Raw genomic sequence first — 19,637 nt, forward strand, 5'->3', positions numbered from 1 at the left:
TCCTTTGCAATTACTCTTGTTGGATCTAGGAAGGCATTGAGATCTAGACTTGGTTATCTAGTCTCTTGAGTCCTGAGATCTAAATTCTCATTTTACTTTCTCTATTTAACGCTTTTCATGCTCATTTACAATTCTGTTTTTAGATCCGATTCAATCCAAGTCTTCTTCTATTTCTCTGTTTGTTGCAATTTTACTTTTCCTTGTTTAATTTCTGCAAATCCAATTTCCAATTCCCTTTACAATTCAAGCCATTTACATTTCTTACACTTTAAGATTCTGCAATTTACATTTCTTGCGTTCTAAGTTTCTGCCATTTAATTTCTTGTTCTTTAAGATTCAGCACTTTAAATTTCAGTTCTCTTTAATTTCATGCAATTTACCCATTCCCTTTACTTTCTATGCAATTTAAATTCTGTAATTCACAAATCTCTCAACCAAATCTTGATTCGCTTGACTAAATCAACCACTAAACTAAAATTGCTCAATCCTTCAATCCCTGTGGGATCGACCTCACTCCCGTGAGTTATTGTTACTTGATGCGACCCGGTGCACTTGCCGGTGAGTTTTGTGTCGGATCGTTTTCCGCTACATCAGCTGTTACTTAGTTCCTCTCCATCTTCTGGGTAAGGTCAGCCAGCTGCTTGGTAATCAGCTTGTTCTGGGCCAGCAGTGCATCCACATTGTTTAGCTCCATTACTCCTCTAGTGTTGCCCCTTTTAGAGGCATAGAAGTAGTCATTCTCGGCTACAGTCTCAATGACATCTATGGCTTCTTCAATGGTTTTCTTCTTGTTCAGAGATCCCCCGGATGAGTGGTCTACTGCCTTCTTTGATTCATAAGAAAGGCTTTCATAAAAAATGTGTAGCTGTACCCATTCATTGAACATATCTGGTGGGCACCTTCTTGTCAGATCCTTAAACCTCTCCCATGCTTCGTAGAGAGTCTCACCATCTTGTTGCCTGAAAGTTTGAACCTCAGCTCTCAGCCTGTTGATTCTTTGAGGAGGATAGAATCTCGCCAAGAATTTGTTCACCACATCTTCCCAGGTTGTTAAGCTTGGGGTCTTCTTGGACACCCCCTCCGAACGAACAGTTGTTCTGAACAAGGATGATGAGATGTGGCTTAAGTTCAAAGTTATTGGCTTGTATGGTTGGCTTTTGGATGCTACTTCCACAGTTTCCTGGGTTTGGATTGTTGTAGGATCCCATAACTCTTCTTTCTTACCCAGCATGATGCACTAGGCCTTCTCTGCCATGGTTGTGAGCTTCTTCTTCATGATGGTTCTCCATATTCTCATCCATGTCTGGTTCAAAATACTCCTCTTCTTCCTCCGTACCAACTACTCTCTTTCCTTTTGCTTCCCTCCTTAATCTAAGGAAGGTCCTCTCAGGTTCAGAATCAAAGGAAGTTGAAGCCCCACTTCTTCTACCTGTCATACAACCAACAAAGCAAAAGTAAGAAGGGAGTAGATGCAGAGAGTATTCTTGTTAGAATTGCTGTTAGTGTGAGTGATGCAATATATCAAACAGTTAGTGGGTTAGTGAACTGAATTGTAAACAACTAAGAAAAAGGTAGGGAAAAAGGAAGAAAATAGCTAAACTGAAAGTGAATTACTCAAATGAAATCAAACAAAATTAAAAAAATGCTCAATCTAGTTATCCACCAATTTAATCATTGTTGATACAAAATCAATCCCCGGCAACGGCGCCATAAACTTGATGCACAGAAACTTGTCTCTCAACAATTTCCCTCGGCAAGTATACCGAATTGTCGTCAAGTAAAAACTCATAATAGAGTGAGGTCGAATCCCACAGGGATTGATTGGTCAGTCAACTTTAATTAGAGGAACGTTCTAGTTGAGCTAAGCAGAATTCAATGTGAGAGTTGTAGGAAATTAAATGGCGGGAAAGTAAATAGCAGAAAATGTAAATACTAGAAATAAAGAGATGAATGTAAATGGCGGAAAGTAAATTACAGAATGTTAAATGGGGATTTTGGAGGATGAGCATAAAATTAAATTGCAGAAATTAAAGAGAATGGGTGAGATCAGAAATGGGGAAGTCATTGGGTTTAGGAGATGTTGCATTCTCCGAATCAAGTTCATTTTCATTTCTTCCTCAATCAATACATTCATTGATCTCCTTGGCAATCTTAAGTGATTGAATTCCAATTCCTTGGTAATTCAATCTCTCAAATCTTGATCAATAGCCAATTCCTTGGTCTAATTGCTCATAAGAAGAGATGAAGTATGGTCACTGATTATACCACATGTATTTCCAAATCAAAGTATTGGTAGGATTATATGTCACTATATCCATCCAAACCCCAATTTGGTCCAACATGAGAAAGCATTTCTAGCATGATCTCTTCATTCCTCTTCCAAGGTTCCGAAGAGATCCAAGTATGAATAGTTTCTTTTCCAAGATAACTACCCAATTGGATGAAGATTGAAAGCTTTCTAGTAAAATCAAGAGAAAAGAAAGAGGAAGAATAATGAAAACTATTATTGATCCATCAAATTACAACTGAGCTCCCTAACCCAATGAAAGGGGTTTAGTTGTTCATAGCTCTGAGAATAGAAAACAAAGATGGAGAATGCATTCTGAAAGTAAAACTAGAAGTTGCAGAGAAAGTAAAATTATACAGAGAGTAGTTCTCCCAATCCCAAAAAGCTTTCTCTAGTTTAAAATTACTCCTATAAATACTACTCTTCTGCTTTTCTAGTTGGCTCTTCAAGTCTTGGATATGGGCCTTTGGATCTTGAGTTGAAGCAGTTTGGAGTCTTCAGTGGGCTCAGCTTTACTTGCAGAGAAAGTGTAAAGTAGGCATGGATTTTAGCTAGGACGTTAGTGCTGTTAACATTTAAGTGAAAATGTGGGTTTGAGAACGTTAGTGACAATCACCTTTTTCACTAATGTTTCTAGCCCAAGATGGTTCACGTTAACTTCAACGTTAGTGGCACTAACGTGACCACTAACGTTGCCTCTTGATCCTTCGTGAACGTTATTGGGGTTTACCTTTTTAACCAACGTTGCTCTTAACCCCCTTTTCTCACGTTAGAGTCCACGTTAGTATAACTAACATGGCTCTTAACGCGGGCATGCCTTAGCCTCGAGAGCGTTAGTGACACTCACCTTTGTCACTAACGCTCCAAACACCTTTCTTCCCACGTTAGAGTTCACGTTACTTAGGTTAACGTGACTTCTAACTTGGTAGTGATAGCCATCTCCAACGTTAGTGACAAAGCTGAGTGTCACTAACGTTGGCTTATTATTCTTTTCCTCCACGTTAATGCAATTAACGTGGCAACTAACGTGGCTAATAGTGGCTTAGTCCAACGTTAGTGACAAAGGTGAGTGTCACTAACGTTGGCACTTCTTTGTTCCTTCCACATTAGAGCTCACGTTAATGTACTTAACGTGACTCTTAACGTGGCTAGGTGTGCCCCTTTTTCCAACGTTAGTGGCATTCACTTTTACCACTAACGTTGGAGCTTTACTCCTCTTCCACGTTAGCTTCCACGTTAACGTAGTTAACGTGGCAACTAACGTGGGCTATGATGGCTCACGAAGGCGTTATTGGCGATCACTTTTCTCATTAACGTTGCAAGCTAGCTCCCATTTCACGTTAATGGTCACGTTAGTTAGACTAACGTGGCTATTAACGTGGCATCTTCCTTGCTTCCTTTGTCCTGAAATCAAGTAAATAAAGTGCATCAAAGCTAGGTTCTAACCCATGAGATCATGCATCATTCATTTTATCATTCAATTCATGCATAATTCTCATAAAACCATATAAAATTCACAATGTTTGCTTGAATCAAGATGTAAGTGATTATTTACCCAAAACTTGCTTATTTCCTAAGAAAGTGCATGAAACTACCCTAAAACAATAAAGAAAAGGTCAGTGAAACTGGCTAAAATGCCCTGGCATCAATCTTGAAAAGTCATCAACCACTACCAAACCGTAGTGTTTACCTCCTAAACTTTGAGTTATAGTGGGACCAAAAAGATCAATATGCAACATTTCTAATGGCTTTTTAGTAGAAATTCCATCTTTGGGTTTTTAAAGAAGATTTTACTTGTTTGCCTAATTGACAAGCTTCACAAGTAATATCTTTGTCAAAATTAATGTTTAGAAATTTGGTACATGCTTGCATGTCTGAATTTCTTATGCCAAAGTCATTTTTCAGATTCAATAGAGGTAAAACATATTACTTTTTGATCTTTTAAATCCTCTAGAGTAAGTCCTTACACATTGTTGCATCTTTTTGCCTCAAACAGTACATCACCAGATTTTTTACAAATGACTAAGCAATCCAATTTTCTAAAAATAACCCAATACCCAAGATAAAAAAGTTAGCTAATGCTTAGAAGATTATGCTTCAACCCATCAACAAGCAAGACATCATTTATGAAAGAAGAAAAGTTCTTACCTACTTTACCTATGGCCACAATTTTTCCTTTTCTATTGTCACCAAAAGTAACAAAGCCACCATCATACTCATCAAGCTTGATGAAGAATGTCGACTTTTCGGTCATATGGCTAAAGCATCCACTATCCATATACCACATATTGTCTTTTCTCTTAGATGCTAGGGAAACCTACAAAAAGCTTAAGTGACCTTAGGTATCCAAATCTTTTTGGATCCTTTTATGTCAAACCATCTTCTTTGCCCCAAGCCATTATATTTACCAACAATCTTATAAATTTTATCTCCAATTATTCTTTCACTTATGAAGCATTGAATGGGAAAGTGACCATTCCGATTGCATAATCTACAAAACCTTTTAGGTTTCTGTTTGTTCAGATTGGTTGGGTTTTGAAATCTTATGTCATCCGAAGTGGAAGCCATATTATTGGTGCACAAAACTGACTCCGTAAGTTTTGCACAGATAGACCGGCAAGTGTACCGGGTCATCCAAGTAATACCTCAGATAAGTGATGATCGATCCCACAGAGATTGTTGGTTTGAGCAAGCAATGGTTATCTTGCAGATCTTAGTCAGGCGGATAGAAAATATAGTTGTCACGAGAAAACGCATAAAATAGATAAATAAATAAAACGTTACTAGATAGGTATGAAATCAATGGCATGAGAACGGTTGAGGCTTCGGAGATGCTTCTTCCTTCTGGATCAACTTTTCTCACCATCTACTCCAACTTCTGATTGATTCTTTCCATGGCAGGATGTAAATGATTAATGCTGGGTTAGCGATCATTAATCTCCTCTGCTTCAGATCAAACGCCGGGTCAGCGGTCATCCAATCTGAGCGGGGGTGGAGCTCTAGCAGTCCATTTCCTTGGTGATCCTATTCAAAATACCACAGACAAGGTCGGATCTTCCGGACCAGAGAATGCTGCTTCTTTGGTTCTAGCCTATACCACAAAGGCCCTAATCGCCCTGTACCTCGGCTGAACTGATGTCTCGAGAAGTCCTCAACGAAATTGTAGATTAGCCGTCTAAGAGATGTATAATCAAGCTTGTGGTTCAATACTATCCTGTCAAGGACTCGCAAGAACCCATGTGAATAAGGATAACGGTCAAGTTACACTCCCAATCCATTTGGATGAAGAACGAAGATACATCTTAGAATAGAATCAAGCATAGATTGAAATAGAATAGTGATATTATTAATCCATAAGAATCAGTAGAGCTCTTAACCTTAACCTAGGAGATTAGTGACTCATATAGTACAGAAAGGTAATGTAAAACCTGTAGAGTGGGCAAGAGCTCTTAATAAGGGTGAGCTCTTGTCTATATATACCCATCTGGCAACTAAGAATTACAGAAATAAGATAAACTAGTCTTGTAGTGCGAAAATCCTCATTCTAGGCCCACTTGGTGAGTGTATGGGCTGAGCTTGAGTGAAGCCACGAGCTAATGCTCCCTTTTGGGTGTCCAACGCCAGCTTTGGACTCTTGAATGGGCGTTGGACGCCAGCTGCTTCCTTCTGGGCATTGGACGCTAGGAGTGATGCTGGTGGCTAGCGTTGAATGCCAGTTTTGAGCCCTTATTTCCAAAGAAAAGTATAAACTATTATATATTTATGGAAAGCCCTGGATGTAAGCTTTCCAAAGCCATTGAGAGCGCACCAGTTGTACTTCTGTAGCTCTAGAAATACCCCTTCGAGTGCGTGGAGGTCAGAATCTGACAGCATCTACAGTCTTTTCTCTGTCTCTAAATGAGACTTTGCAAAACTCCTCAATTTTTGCCAGAAAATGCCTGAAAAATCATCATAAAACACCCAAACTCAAAGTAGAATAAAAAAATATGAATTTTGCACTAAAACCTATGAAAATATAATAAAATTTAAACAAAACATAATGAAAACTATATGAAAATGATGCCAAAAAGCGTATAAAATATCCGCTCATCAGAACACCAAACTTAAACTGTTTCTTGTCACCAAGTAACCAAAAACAAAGTAGGATAAAAAAAGAAGAGAAGGATACAATAAATCTCAGAATTCTCAATGAAGCTCAGTTTCAATTAGATGAGCGGGACTAGTAGCGTTTTGGTTCTGAATAGTTTTGGCATCTCACTTTCCTTTGAAACTAAGAATAATTGGCATCTTTAGGAACTTAGAATCCAGATGATATTATTGATTCTCCTAGTTAAGCTCTTTTTGATTCTTAAACACAGCTTCTTTTGAGTCTTGGTTGTGACCCTAAACGCTTTGTTTTCCAGTATTACCACCGGATACATAAACGCCACAGACACTTAACTGGGTGAACCCTTTTGGATTGTGATTCACCTTTGCTAGAATCCCAGCTAGTGGTGTCTAGAGTTCTTAAGCACACTCTTTTGGATCACGACTTTAACTTCTCAGTCTCAAGTTTGTCACTTGACACCTTCACACCACAAGCATATGGTTAGGGAAGCAACTCATTTGAACTTTTTAGGCCAAAATTGTTTCTTTATGCCCTCATAACCATTGATGCTCAAAGCCTTGGATCCTTGCTCTTGCCTTTTGGTTTAAAGAGCTATTGGCTTTTTCTCTTTCTTTCTTTTTCTGCTTGTTTTTTTTTTCTATTTTTTTTGCATATACATATATTTTTTTCTTTTATTGCTTTTTGCTGCTTTTTCTTGCTTCAAGAATCAATTTTTTGGATTTTTCAGATTACCAATAACACTTCACTTTCATCATCATTCTTTCAAGAGCCAACATTCTTTACTCCAATATCAAATATGCACTATTTATTCATACATTCAGAAAGCAAACGCAATGCTACCAAATTAAATAATTGAACTATTCTTAATATATAACTCGAAATTCAAGTATCTCACTTTTATTTTTCAATTAAAATTTTCTTTTAAGCAAGGTGAGAGATATATGGAAAACAGAAAAAATAAAGATGACCATGCACTAGAAACAGACATTAAGATAAAATACATGAAAAACAAAAAAAATAACATAAGCAAAACAGGAGATAAAAGGAACGGATCCACCCTAGTGACGGCGACTGCTGACAAACCCCATTTGTAGGGTTTATCTTGTATTGATTTTTGGGGATTTTATCAACTTTTACCCACATTTATTCAATGAAATAGCATGGTTTTATAACTTCTCCCTTAATTGTGCTTAAGAGTGAAAACATGCTTTTTAGGACTTAAGATAGCTAAATTTAATTCACCTTGATTCTATTAGATGCCTTGATATGTTTGTTAAGTGATTTCAGATTTAGGAGGCAAAGATTGGATTAAGAGAATGAAGAAAAAGCATGTAAAGTTTGAGAACTCATGAAGAAATGATGGAACCAAAAAAGCTGTCAAGCCTGACCTCTTCGCACTTAATTGACCATAACTTGAGCTACAGAGGTCCAAATGATGCGGTTCCAGTTGGGTTGGAAAGCTAACATCCGGGGCTTCGAAACGATATAAGATTTGCCATAGTTGCATCGTGCATAGAGGCGCGCACGCGCACAGTACGCGGACGCGCCGTTGGTGGCACATGACTCACTTAATGCAACACGTGGCCAGCGATTTTAGAAGCCTTGTGGGCCCAATCCAACTCATTTCTGATGCTATTTAAGCCAAGGATTGAAGGGGGATCAATATACTTTAATCATTAGTCATAGTTTAGTTTTAGAAATTGTTAGAGTTAGAGAGAGAAGCTCTCCCTTCTCTCTAGAATTAGGATTAGGAATTAGGGTTAGATTAGGATCTCAGAGTTCTAGGTTTAATTCAAGTCTCCTTCTACTTCTACCTTCAATTGATGATTGCCACACTTTGGTTCTTCTCTCTATCCCTATTCTCTTGTTGTAATTTCTCTTATTTTGTTTCTAGGTTTTGTAATTGAGATACTCTTGTTCTCTCTATTTTCTTTCAATAATGCAATTTGAGGTAATTCATGATAATTGTGATTTCTTTGATTGTTGTTGTTAATTCTTTACATTCAATTGTAGTTAGAATTCATTCTTGTTGTGATTGACTATACTTTTCTTTTGTGCCTTCCAAGTGTTTGATTAAATGCTTGGAAGAATGTTAGACTAGAATTTTATGTTCTTGGCTTGAGAAGGTAACTTAGGATTTCTTGAGTCACTAGTGTCCAATTGATGGATAGTTGATAGCCATTAACTCTAGCCTTCATTAATCCAATTAGTGGAAAGCTAGGACTTATGGACTAGGATTGATATAACTCACTTGACTTTCCTTTGTTAATCGATTTAAGGATGACTAAGTGGGATTAATCCTTGCAACTACCATACTTGTGGCTAGTGATAATGATGAAGACATTTGACAACCAAACCTTGCCAAGACCATTTTGTGAATAAAGTTTTCCTACCATTTACTATTCACATTCCTCATCCAAAACCCCAAAATAAACAAGTCCATAACCAATAACAAGAATACTACCCTGCAAGTCCTTTGAGAGACGACCCGAGGTTTAAATACTTCGGTTTATAGATTTTAGGGGTTTGTACTTGTGACAAACAAATTTTTGCATGAAAGGATTATTGTTGGTTTAGAGACTATACTTCAACGAGATTTTATTTGTGAAATTCTAAACCGTCAAAAATCTGTTCATCAAAATGGCGCCGTTGCCGGGGATTTGCAATGGTGTTGTGTTATTGGTTATTGTACATATGTGAATATTGTGAATAGGTTTATCTTTTGTTGTTTCTTAATTTTTGTTAGTTTTATTTTGTTCTCTCATTATGAATTCTCACCACTTTGGCTTTGAGTTTGGTTCTAAGTGCGTTGTAGGAAATGTGGACTTTAATGGCAACATGTACCATGGATGGAACCAACAAAGATGGGAAGAGCCTCAAGGAATTGATCACTCCTATTGGCAACAACCTCCGGATACTTATAGGTATAATTTCCATCCTAATGCATGCCAACTTAGCGGCTATGATGATTCTTTTTGTGACACTCAACAACCACCATCATATGCCTATGAATCTCATCCTCAACATGAACCTTAACCATTCTCACAAGCCTTTCATCACCAAGCACCACCCTATGATCCATATCCATCATATAACCAATCATCCATACCATATTTTTATGGCCATTATGAGCAAGAACCTCTAGAATCACCACAACCATATCAAGATTACTCCCAAGAACCACCTCAATACTCATCATCTCCATACCTTTACCAAGAAGAACCACCTTCCTACCATGAACCCTCCCTCCAAAATAATGAACCTTCCTATTCACCCCAAGCCCCAATAGACGATCCTCTCACTTTGTTACTCCAAGGACAAGAAGCCATGAAGCGGGATACACTTGAGTTTGTGACCAATTTGACCAAGGTGGTGCACACTTTAGCCCACCAATGCTTGAATACTCAAGGTACTTCCGTGACCACATGTGAAAAGTCAAAAGAAGAGCAAAGTATGAAGGAGAAATTGGAAAATTCGGTGGAGAAAGAGGAGTCAAATTTTGTATTGGAGCAACTAGAGGAACCTATAATCATTGAAGAAAAGGAAGAAGTGGGTGAAGATTTAGGAGATGTTGAAAGTCCAAGGGAATGTAGTCTCATGGAGCACTCTTCCAAGGAGCTTGATATTGAAGTTGAAGAAGGTGCGCAACCCCCAAGGCATATCATCGTTGGAGACTTGGAAGAGGCTTATCAAGAGATGGATTCAATCATGGATGCATTTCTCTCTACAATGGAATCCTCTCCCATTGGACATGGAGTTGAAAGTATAAAAGAGTGTGCACAACCTCCCATACCCTTGGTGAGCAATGAGAAAGAGAGCTACCAAGAGGAAAACGTTGGCATGGTGTATATCGAAATTGAAGAATATGAAGAGGTTGACCAAGAAATGGATCTATTCATCAATGAATTTCTATCCAAAATTGAACCACCTCCCATTAGGCAAGAAATCAAAGTTCTTGAAGACAACACCAAGCTATGTGATAAAAGGGGAAAGGTTGAAATCAAGGAAGCTCGCAAAGAGGTGGAAATACACAAAGAAGAGCACAAGGAAGTAGACCTTGCATTGTCTAAGTGTGGGGAGGTCTCCCTTCCCGAGTCACCATCCAACACAACATTCAAGTGGGTAAAATTCTTATCCATAAGCTTTACTTTCTCGCTTGAATATGGTTTGATTGAAACGGATGGACAACTTAGAGCTCTTTGTGGAATTAAAAGCAAGAATGAGTTGTGTAGTGGTTGCGAGTTGGGAATTAGGCTCATTAAGGTCAAAGCTTCAAGGTATAGGAACGATGATTGGAAGAATACCACTTTGCATGGGTCTCGACGGAAGGCTAGGTGTGCTAAAGAGAATTCTATATGTCAACCACCCGGAAAGAAAAAGTATGAAGATCAAATTGAAGAGGGGTGCGAAGATAAGATATGGGACCCCGGCTCGCTGAATGAAGACCAACTATGGGGACTCATATCTTGGGTTGAACTTTGCCCAATCTTGGTGAAGACGGTTGGATATTCTGTCAACCAATTGAGAGGCAAAGATCCTTGGAGATTCAAGGATGAGTACAAACATAAGCCACCATGACAATAAGCTCCTCAAAATGTCCAACTTAAGGACTTAAACTAAAAGTGCTAGGTGGGAGACACCCCACCATGGTAAACTCTTTCCATCCTCTTTTAGTTTTGTTTAATAAGTGATTTGAGTTGCCATTGTAGGTAGATTTTCATTTCATATTGATTTGTTTGTAAAGATTGGTTGTTAGTATGTTGTATTCATTAGTAGTAGATGAATAAATCCTAAAATCAAATTGCATTTTTGTGAATTGTTTGATATTTGATTGAATAAAGAAGAGTTTTGGACATTATAGGGAGCTCTTGGGCATTTTTTCTATTTTTTGGGCAAAAAAAAAAAAAAAGAAAAAAAAAAGGGCATCGGCGCGCTAGCACGCTGTGCGCGCGCGCGGATTGCACTTCTGCAACTTCCAGTACAAAAACCAGAGAGTTGTGCGCGCTTTGTGCCAGCATTGTGCTGAGAGCACAAGCTCATCCACGCGTAAGCGCGCTGTGCGCGCGCGCGCGGATCGTCCCTGCTGCATCCACGCGTGAGCGCGCTGTGCGCGCGCGCGCGGATTTGCACCCTGCTTTTCTCCTTCCTCCTTTCTCCTTCTTTCCTCTTCTCTTCTTCTTTCTTTCTCATTTTTTTTTCTTCTTCCTCTCTTGAAAGATTTATTTTCTTTTCTCTTTTAATATAAATAAAAAAAAAGAAAATTTTTTTTTAATAATAAAAAAAAATATAATAAATAAATAAATAAATAAAATACTAAAAAAATTAAAAATATAAATAAAAAATTTTTTTCTCTTCTTCCATTTCCTTTTGTCTATTACATTTGCATACTTTTATTCTTTGCATTTTAATTCTATTTGTTCTCATTTTATTTTCTAAATTTCTCATTTTAATAATGGTGTTGAATTCTCTCACTCAATTGTTGAGACTTTCTTACATTATTTTGGTGCTTCTTGACTTGTTTGATATTGTTGGGTGATGAAACTTTTAACTCAATGCTTCATCTTGTATGACTTTTGTGTCTTTGTGCATTGATATGACCTCATCTTGTCTTTCATGACCCACTTCTTCTCATTTGAACTTGATGCTCAACACACTCTTCATACTTTAACTTTACTCTTGCATAAAGTATCAGTTGATATGCCTTTTGCTTATAATGATTTCTCCCTCACATGTTGTAGCTACCATGTAGTAGAGAATCATACTCTTACTCCCTCTAGAGAAGCCAATGGACTGCTTGATCTCTTCTATGTCATGCCCTTACTTTTGTTGTTCTTCCCTCATGGCTCTTTGATCTTCTCTTATTTCATTGAGGATGGTGGAGTGCTCTTGATGTTCCATCCTCAGCTGGTCCATGTTGGAGCTCAATTCTCCAAGAGAAGTATGCAATTGGTCCCAATAGCCTTGGGGAGGAAAATGCATCCCTTGAGGCATCTCAGGGATTTCTTGTTGAGGCTGCTCCACATGCTCTTGTTGAGGTGCATGTGTAGGCTCTCTAGTTTGCTCCATCCTTCATTTAATGATGGGCTTGTCCTCCTTAATAGAAATTTCTCCTTCTATAACAATTCCAGCTGAATTACATAAGTGACATATATGGTGGGGAAAGCCAACCTTGCTAAGGTGGAAGGCTTTTCAGCTTTCTTGTACAATTCTTGAGCTATTACCTCATGTACCTCCACCACACTCCCAATAATGATGCAATGAATCATGATGGCTCTATCAATGGTCACTTCTAACCGATTGCTAGTAGGGATGACAGAGCATTGGATAAATTCTAACCATCATTTAGCTACGGACTTGAGGTCAAGCATTCTTAGTTAGACAGGCTTGCCTTGAGTATTCCTCTTCCACGGAACTCCTTCCACACAAATGTCTAAAAGGACATGGTCCAGCCTCTGGTCAAAATTGACACTTCTGGTGTAAGGATGTGGATCTCCTTGCATCATTGGCAAATGGAGCGCCAACCTTACACTCTCTCGGCTGAAATCCAAGGGTCGCCCTTGGACCATGGTGCTTGTATTTTTGGGACGTGGGTTCATACTAGTGTCATGGTTTTTAGTGACCCATGCATTAGCATATAACTATTGCACCATCAAGATTCCAACTTCCGAGATAGGATTGGTTAGGACTTCCCAACCTCTCCTTCAGATTTCTCGTCCGATCTTCAGGTACGGATTCTTTTTTAGCCTAAAGGGGACTTCAGGAATCATCCTTTTCTTTGCCACACTCTATAGAAGTGGTCTTGATGAGCTTTGGTTATGAATCTCTCCATCTCCCAAGGTTCGGAGGTAGAAGCGACTGCTTGCCCTTTCCTCTTTCTAGAGGATTCTCTGACTTTGGGTGCCATAAGTGTAAATGAAAAGAAAAAAAGCAAGGATTTTCCAACACTAAATTAAAAGCTTTACTCGTCTTCTAGAAAAATATGAAAAAAAGAGTAGAAGAAGAAGAGATTTGGTAGAGAAAGGCGGAGAGGAGGATTCGGCCAAGTGGGCTTGTGTGTATGAAGTGTGTGTTGAAGAGTTAAAATAAGGGTGGGATGGGGGTAGGGTTCGAATGAATGGGCGGAAATTGGGTGGAAAATTTTGAATTTGAAGTGGGTGGGGGGTTGGTGGGAGTTATGATGGTCTTGGGAAGAGATATGGATGTGATTGGTTGAGGGTTTATAGGAAAGTGTGTGTGTAGAAGAGTAAAAGTAGAAGAGAGAAGAAAGTGGGGGTATGTGGAGATTCTGTGGGACCCACTAATCCTAAGCGGCTAGGGAATTCAAATTCCGTACCCCATTGTGGGCGTTGAATGCTCAGCTTCTGCTCCTGGATGGCATTCAACGCCAGCTATGTGCTCCTTTTAGGGCGTTAAACGCCTATTAGGGGGTTTTTTTCTGGCGTTCAATGCCAGGTCTCTACCCCCTGGCTAGCGTTCAACGCCAACTTCATGCTCCCTGGATGGCATTCAACGCCAACAATGCTGCTTCTCATGGGCGTTAAACGCCCACTCTGGCCCCCTTGTCTGGCATTCAACGCCAGCAAGGTACCTGCTCCAGGGTGTTCTGTTTCCAACTTTGACTGTTTCTGTTTCTGTTCTAACTACTACACATGATCACAAACTTAAAGAAACAAATATGAAATACTGATATAATAAATTAACTTAAAGAAAAATAAGAAAACTTTAATTATTGATGGGTTGCCTCCCAACAAACGCTTCTTTAACGTCACTAGCTTGATGGTTAGCTCCTTACGAAGATGGATAGGGGCTTAGAATTTTGCCCCTTACAGTGAACTTCTTGCCTATGCTCTCATGGATGAGCTCCACATCCTCTAGAGATAGGATCTTGTTCACTGTGTATAGAACGGCTGGGTTGTCAGTGAAGACAACTCTCATGCCAGGTGAGGGGCCTTCAGTAGGGATATTTTTGTCCCTCCAGCCTTTAGGTACTTTCTTCTTAGTACCTTTATTCTCAGCGCTTGATGATGGCTGCCCAACACTAAACTTAGAATTGGTATCTGGGGGCTCTGTATAGCTTTGCACTAAGAGAGAGGGTTGGAATACTAACTGTTGCACAATTGTCTCTCTTTTGTCAGAGGAGAGTTAGGGCAAGGCATCTTGAACAAGATGTGGTTCTCCCATAACTGTAGAATCAGCTCTCCCTTTGCTACATCAATAATGGCATTGGCAGTAGCCAGGAAGGGTCTTCCAAGGATGATGGATTCATCCTCTTCCTCCTCAGTATCCAAGATTATAAAATCTACAGGGATGTAAAGGTTTTCAACCTTTACTAAGACATTCTCTACTAGACCATAAGCCTTTTTTATTGACTTGTCTGCCATCTCTAATGAGATTCTTGTAGCTTGTACCTCAAAGATTCCTAGCCTCTCCATTACAGAGAGTGGCATGAGGTTTATACTTGACCCTAAGTCACACAGAGCCTTCTCAAAGGTAATGGTGCATATGGTGCAAGAAATTAGGAAGCGCCCGGGATCCGGCAGCTTCTGAGGTAGTTTCTGTTGAACCAAGGCATTGAGTTCCTTGGTGAGCATTGGAAGTTCTTCCTCTAATGTCTCTGCTCCAAATAACTTGGTATTTAGCTTCATGAGGACTCTTAGGTACCGAGCAACTTGCTTTTCCCTAGTTTTCTCTTCCTCATCAGAGGAGGAGTGATCCTCATAATCCATGATTCACAACAAGGCATTAAATGGAACTTCTATGGTATCCTCATGAGAATTAGTGGCCTTCAGTTCTTTAATAGGAAAGTCTTTAGTGGGTGTTGAACGCTGATGAGCGGATAATTTATACGCTTTTTGGCATTGTTTTTAGTATGTTTTTAGTAGGATCTAGTTACTTTTAGGGATGTTTTTATTAGTTTTTATGTTAAATTCATATTTCTGGACTTTACTATGAGTTTATGTGTTTTTCTGTGATTTCAGGTATTTTCTGGCTGAAATTGAGGGACTTGAGCAAAAATCAGATTCAGAGGTTGAAGAAGGACTGCTGATGCTGTTGGATTCTGACCTCCCTGCACTCAAAGTGGATTTTCTGGAGCTACAGAACTCAAAATGGCGCGCTTCTAATTGCGTTGGAAAGTAGACATCCAGGGCTTTCCAACAATATGTAATAGTTTATACTTTGGCCGCGTTTAGATGACGCGAAAGGGCGTTGAACGCCAGTTCTACGCTGCAGTCTGGAGTTAAACGCCAGAAACACGTCACGAACCAGAGTTGAACGCCAAAAACACGTTACAACTTGGCGTTCAACTCCAGAAGAAGCCTCTGCACGTGTAAACTTCAAGCTCAGCCCAAGCACACACCAAGTGGGCCCCGGAAGTAGATTTGTGCATCAATTACTTACTTTTGTAAACCCTAGTAACTAGTTTAGTATAAATAGAACTTTTTACTACTCTTTTAGACATCTTATGATTTTTAGTTCATCTTTGAATCATACTGATCACGTTTGGGGGCTGGCCATTCGGCCATGCCTGAACCTTTCACTTATATATTTTTCAATGGTAGAGTTTCTACACTCCATAGATTAAGGTGTGGAGCTCTGCTGTTCCTCATGAATTAATACAAAGTACTACTGTTTTTTATTCAATTCAACTTATTCTGCTTCTAAGATATTCATTCGTACTTCAACATGAATGTGATGAACGTGACAATCATCATCATTCCCCTACGAACGCGTGCCTGACAACCACTTTCGTTCCACCTTAGATTGAATGAATATCTCTTGGATCTCTTAATCAGAATCTTCGTGGTATAAGCTAGATTGATGGCGGCATTCATGAGAGTCCGGAAAGTCTAAACCTTGTCTGTGGTATTCCGAGTAGGATTCAGAGATTGAATGACTGTGACGAACTTCAAACTCGCGAGTGCTGGGCATAGTGACAGACGCAAAAGGAGGGTAAATCCTATTCCAGTATGATCGAGAACCTCATATGATTTGCCGTGCCATGACAGAGCATTTGGACCTTTTTCACAAGAGGATGGGATGTAGCCATTGACAACGGTGATGCCGTTATAGAAAGCTTGCCATGGAAAGGAGTAGGACTGATTGGACGAAGACAGCAAGAAAGCAGAAGTTCAGAAGAACGAAAGTATCTCTATACGCTTATCTGAAATTTCTACCAATGAATTACATAAGCGTTTCTATCTTTATTTTCTATTTATTTATTATTTATTTTCGAAAACTCCATAACCATTTGATATCCGCCTGACTGAGATTAACAAGGTGACCATAGCTTGCTTCATACCGACATCTCCGTGGGATCGACCCTTACTCACGTAAGGTTTTATTACTTGGACGACCCAGTGCACTTGCTGGTTAGTTGTGCGAAGTTGTGAAGTTATATTTGGACCATGGTATTATGCACCAGTTATTGGCGCCATTGCCAGGGAGAGAACGAACAACAAATTTTACAACCTCAGGGATCACAATTTCGTGCACCAAGTTTTTGGCGCCGTTGCCGGGGATTGTTCGTGTTTGGACAACTGACGGTTCATTTTGTTGCTCAGATTAGGTAATTTTCTTTTTGTTTTATTTTCAAAAATTTTTCAAAAAAAAAAAATCTTTCAAAAAAATTTTCCTTTTGTTTTCGAAAATTATTCAAAATTTTTAAGAATGAATTCTAGTGTTTCATGAAGCATATAGAAGCTTGGCTGGCTGTAAAGCCATGTCTAATTCTTTTGGACTGAGGCTTCCACTTATAAGTATATGAAGTTGGATGAAGTTTCAGCTGTTGTATGCCTGATTTGTATCTTCTAAAGCTTGGCTGGCTATTAAGCCATGTCTAACCCTCAGATTGGAGCTTTAGACTAAGAGTGCAAGATTCCTAGAATTCATATTAAAAATTTTGGAATCCTTATTTTTCTTTTTCACACTAATTTTTGAAAAAATCTAAAAAAATCATAAAATCATAAAAATCAAAAATATTTTGTGTTTCTTGTTTGAGTCTTGTGTCAATTTTTAAGTTTGGTGTCAATTGCATTTTTTCTAAAATTTTGTATGCATTTTTCAAAAATTCATGCATTCATAGTGTTCTTCATGATCTTCAAGTTGTTCTTGGCCAGTCTTCTTGTTTGATCTTCATATTTTCTTGTTTTGTGTCTTTTCTTGTTTTTCATATGCATTCTTGCATTCATAGTGTCTATACATGAAAAATTTCTAAGTTTGGTGTCTTGCATGTTTTCTTTTCTTGAAAATTTTTCAAAAATAAGTCTTGATGTTCATCTTGATCTTCAAAGTGTTCTTGGTGTTCATCTTGACATTCATAGTGTTCTTGCATTCATCACATGCTTTGATCCAAAATTTTCATGCACTGCATCATTTTTCATGTTTTTCTCTTTCATCATTAAAAATTCAAAAATAATAAAAAAATATCTTACCCTTTTTCTCTCATAAATTTCGAAAATTTGGATTGACTTTTTCAAAAGTTTTTAAAAATTCAATTGTTTCTTATGAGTCAAATCAAATTTTCAATTTGAAAATCTTATCTTTTTCAAAATCATTTTCAAAAATCAAATCTTTTTTATTTTTCTTATTTATTTTCAAAAATTTTAAAAATATTTTTCAAAAATCTTTTTCTTAATTTTATATCATATTTTCGAAAATCACATCATCAATTAATGTTTTGATTCAAAATTTTTGAGTTTGTTACTTATTTGTTAAGAAAGATTCAAACTTTAAATTCTAGAATCATATCTTGTGATTTCTTGTGAGTCAAGTCATTAATTATGATTTTAAAAATCAAATCTTTTTTAAAACTAATTCTAATCATATCTTCCTATCATATCTTTTTTTTTAAAATCTTATCTTTTTCAAAAATTTAATTTTCAAATATCTTTTCTAACTTCTTATCTTCTTATCTTTTCAAAATTGATTTTCAAATCTTTTTCAACTAACTAATTGACTTTTTGTTTGTTTCTTATCTTTTTCAAAACTACCTAACTAACTCTCTCTCTCTAATTTTCGAAAATCTCTTCCCTTTTTTTTAAAAATTCTTTTTAATTAATTAATTGTTTCAATTTTTAATTTTAATTTTAATTTTTTCCTAATTTTTGAAAATCACTAACCCCTTTTCAAAATTTTATTTTCAAAAATCCTCTTTCTCTCTCATCTCCTTCTATTTATTTATTCATCTACTAACACTTCATCTCACCCAAATTCGAACCCCCTCTTCCATCTATGTTCGAATTTTCTCTTCTTCCCTTCTTTACATTACATTCTTTTCTTCTTCTACTCACACAGGGGAACCTCTATACCTGGGTAAAAAGGATCCCTATTATTATTATTTTTCTGTTCCCTCTTTTTCATATGAGCAGGAGCAAAGACAAGAACATTCTTGTTGAAGCAGACCCTGAACCTGAAAGGACTCTGAAGAAGAAACTAAGAGAAGCTAAAATACAACAATCCAAAGATAACCTTACAGAAATTTTCAAACAGGAAGAGGAGATGGCAGCCGAAAATAATAATAATGCTAGGAGGATGCTTGGTAACTTTACTGCACCTAATTCCAATTTACATGGAAGAAGCATCTCCATCCCTACCATTGGAGCAAACAATTTTGAGCTGAAAACTCAATTAGTTTCTCTGATGCAACAAAACTGCAAGTTTCATGGACTTCCATCTGAAGATCCTTTTCAGTTCTTAACTGAATTCTTGCAGATCTGTGATACTGTTAAGACTAATGGAGTAGATCCTGAAGTCTACAGGCTCATGCTTTTCCCGTTTGCTGTAAGAGACAGAGCTAGAGTGTGGTTGGACTCTCAACCCAAAGATAGCCTGAACTCTTGGGATAAGCTGGTCACGACTTTATTAGCCAAGTTCTTTCCTCCTCAAAAGCTGAGTAAGCTTAGAGTAGATGTTCAAACCTTCGGACAGAAAGAAGGTGAATCCCTCTATGAAGCTTGGGAGAGATACAAGCAACTAACCAAAAAGTGTCCTTCTGACATGCTTTCAGAATGGACCATCCTGGATATATTCTATGATGGTCTGTCTGAATTAGCTAAGATGTCATTGGATACTTCTACAGGTGGATCCATTCACCTAAAGAAAATGCCTGCAGAAGCTCAAGAACTCATTGACATGGTTGCTAATAACCAGTTCATGTACACTTCTGAGAGGAATCCTGTGAGTAATGGGACGCCTCAGAAGAAGGGAGTTCTTGAAATTGATACTCTGAATGCCATATTGGCT

At 38.0% G+C, this 19,637-nt stretch overlaps 2 non-coding genes across 2 annotated transcripts; one reads left to right on the plus strand and one right to left on the minus strand.

Annotated features, from left to right (window-relative positions):
- Positions 1-881: 881 nt before the first annotated feature.
- LOC112753523 (small nucleolar RNA R71) lies at positions 882-988 on the plus strand. The gene has a single exon (XR_003177908.1). It is a non-coding gene; the product is annotated as a small nucleolar RNA R71 (small nucleolar RNA).
- Positions 989-19,289: 18,301 nt separating this feature from the next.
- LOC112752295 (small nucleolar RNA R71) lies at positions 19,290-19,397 on the minus strand. The gene has a single exon (XR_003176739.1). It is a non-coding gene; the product is annotated as a small nucleolar RNA R71 (small nucleolar RNA).
- Positions 19,398-19,637: the final 240 nt, after the last annotated feature.

Source organism: Arachis hypogaea, chromosome 15 (genome assembly GCF_003086295.3).
Source record: "Arachis hypogaea cultivar Tifrunner chromosome 15, arahy.Tifrunner.gnm2.J5K5, whole genome shotgun sequence".
Classification (NCBI taxonomy): domain Eukaryota; kingdom Viridiplantae; phylum Streptophyta; class Magnoliopsida; order Fabales; family Fabaceae; genus Arachis; species Arachis hypogaea.